General features: G+C 63.6%; 1 long non-coding RNA gene across 1 annotated transcript; it reads left to right on the forward strand.

The window, feature by feature from the left end:
- Positions 1 to 713, forward strand: LOC134413834 (uncharacterized). The gene is made up of 3 exons (XR_010026597.1): positions 1 to 41; positions 445 to 562; positions 651 to 713. It is a non-coding gene; the product is annotated as an uncharacterized LOC134413834 (long non-coding RNA).
- The last annotated feature ends 2,161 nt before the right edge of the window (positions 714 to 2,874 follow it).

A 2,874-nucleotide genomic window follows, 5' to 3' on the forward strand; every position in this document is an offset into this window, starting at 1 on the left:
GGACACCGGGATGGCCGGGAAGGTGGCGCTGCTCCTGTGGGGTGAGTGCCCTGGGCACAGGCCGGGCTGGATGTACCCTGGGGATGGGCGCTGGTGAGGCAGAGAGTGGTGGGGAGGGGGCAGAGGGGGGCTGTAGGGTTCCCTGAGGTTCCCAATGCCAGCAAAGCCAGAGCTTGAAGTGACCGGGGTCATGGGGTGGCCGTGGGGACAGGAGAGGGTGAACAGGGCTGGACGGATAGGAATGTGGGGAGAGGCATCCTGGGGCTGGGGCAGCTGTGGGGACAGGGACACAGGGATGCAGGGATGCAGGGATGCAGGGACAGGGAGAAGAAGACAAGCACAATGTGGATGGGCCATGGAGACAGAGGCCATGGGGCTGGTGGGGGAGACCTGTGCTAGCACAGTGTCCCCATCGAGACATCTGTGCCACACCAATTTCCCCAGGGGGACAGTTCAGGGACAGCGCCTATGAACCATTCCCGCGTGCTCCACTGTCCCCACAGTGCCACACTCACTGAGCACTGTCCTTTCTCCCTTCCAGCCCAGACCCTTGGCCTTGCTGGTGAGTCCTTGGGGGATGCCATGGCCCCACCCTGCTGTCCCCAGCCCCATGCTGGACCTGGCAGGCTGGTGTCCCCTGTCACCCACAGGTGCTGAGACCACCCAGCTCCTGGTGGAGCCCCCCTGGAGGTCGGCAGTGCTGTGGGACCGGGTGAGATTGACCTGCCAGGGCTTGGGGAACACTGGTGTCACCACCTGCTACAAGGACATGCAGTGCTGGAGGCAGGAGGGACACAACAGCCTCACTGTCACCAAGAATGGCACCTACACGTGTGAGAGACCCAGCAGGGGGCTCAGCCCTCCTGTGAGAGTCTTAGATGGTGAGGGAGTTTTGGGTGTCCCCATCCTGGCACCAGCAGTGACCCCAGGGCTCTGGGTGGGCTCTGCTCCATGGGTCACCTCCTGTGTGACCGGAGCCTGTCCCCTGCTCTGGGGACATCCCAGAGCATCCCAGTGCTGGCAGACCCTGTTTGTGGATTTGGGGATCCCTGGTGTGCTGCATGTTAGCCAATATGGGGGTTGTGATGGCACTGGGACCGGCCAGGTCCCCTCGGTGTAACAGGACCCCTGTGTCCCACAGCCCCATTGGTGCTGCAGGTGCCAGTGCGGGCACTGCTGGAGGATGACACGGTGACACTGCGCTGCCGGCGCTGGCGGGACAACCCGGTCAGCTCAGTGTCCTTTTACCGCGCGGAGAAGAAACTTCAGGAGCTCTGCAATGGGACCGAGCTGTCCCTGTCTCCTCTGCAGCTGCAACACAGTGGCTGCTACAGCTGTGGGAGCATGGTGAAATCCAGGGTATCATGGGGATGGGAGGAGTCAGAATCAGTGACAGTGACAGTGCATGGTGAGCATCCCACAGCTGCCACTGCAACCCCGCCACAGCCCCTCCCTAGTGACTCGGGCTCACATATCTCCCTCCCCTCTCCTTTCCAGAGCTTTTCACGGTGCCGGTGCTGGAGGGTCCCTCCGAGCCCACCATGGGGTCCCCCCTGACTCTCAGCTGCCTCAGCACCCCCAGCCCCTGGGGCCCCGAGCCTCCCTCCTGCACGTGTTCTACCGGGACAGGCAGGTGGTGGAGGTCTCCCACTCAGGGAATTACAGCTGCCAGGTGCGCTCCGAGGGGGGGTGCCGTGCAGAAGAGCAATGCCCTCCTCCGTGTCACGGTGCGCAGTGAGTGTGGGGATGGGCACGGGGAGCCCCCACGGCCTCCTTGGGTCCCCTGCCTGGGTACCTCCATTACTGCCCCGTTCCCCCCATCCCTCACTGGGTCCATTCACCCATCTCTGAGTCAACCTCACCCCTCTCTGCTGTTTCCCCAGAATCCCACAATACCCTCTCTGGGTCTCCATACCCGCACTGGGGTCCTCCCATCTCCCGCTCCATGTGTCCCCTCATTAAACCCCCCATCCTTCCTTGGGGTACCTATCCAAGCCTCCCCCGCCCCAGCTCTGCACCTCCTCTCCTCTCCCTCACTGGTCTCTCCCTGCCCCTCCCTGACCTTCCCCCAAGTCCCTCAATGTCCCCTGGTGTCACCGCCTCCCACAGGGGTTCTGCCCTCGGGGGTGTCCCTGTCAGCACAGCCTTGTGCTGAGCTGCACGGTGGCCACAGGGACAGGTCACCTGTCCTTTTCCTGGTGCCTGGGAGGGCTCAGAGGCACCGCTTGGCACTGGCCCTGCCTGCAGCTGCACCACACTGGGGACAATGGCAGCGGCCACTGCCAGTGCGGGGACAGCATGGCTGAGAGTGTCTCCCTGAATGTCCTTTGTGAGCAGGACCTTCAGACTGGGGGTGACCCCACCCATGGCACCCCCATCCACCTCACCAGGTGCCAGCCCTGTCTGTCTCCCCACAGTGCCCGTGGCCAATGCCCTCAGTCCCCTGTCACACCGGGTGTGTGCAGGTGACCCCGTGACCATGCGCTGCTTGGTGCAGGGGGGCTCAGCCTCTGTCACCTTCACCGAGCTGCACAACAGGCAGGAGGTGGCCCAAGGTCCCCTCCTGGAGCTCAGGGCTGTCGATGTGGGACATTTGGGCACCTACCAGTGTGTGGCCACCAACCAGCTGGATCAGGACGGGCACCAGGCACTCTGCCCTGAGCTGGCCCTGGAGGTGACAACACAGGAACAGGGCACAGGTAGGGTTACACAGGGTCACATGGGGGGGTGCAGAAACCCCGGGGTTCTGGGTGACCCTGATGTGTCTCTCTCTGTCCCCAGCAGTGGCTGCAGGGGTCTGCGGGTCCCTCCTGTTCCTACTTCTGCTCCTGGCTGTCATCAGGGGCTGGCACTAGTGGCACTGCCTGGGTGGGT

Source organism: Melospiza melodia, unplaced genomic scaffold (genome assembly GCF_035770615.1).
Source record: "Melospiza melodia melodia isolate bMelMel2 unplaced genomic scaffold, bMelMel2.pri scaffold_54, whole genome shotgun sequence".
Classification (NCBI taxonomy): Eukaryota; Metazoa; Chordata; class Aves; order Passeriformes; family Passerellidae; genus Melospiza; species Melospiza melodia.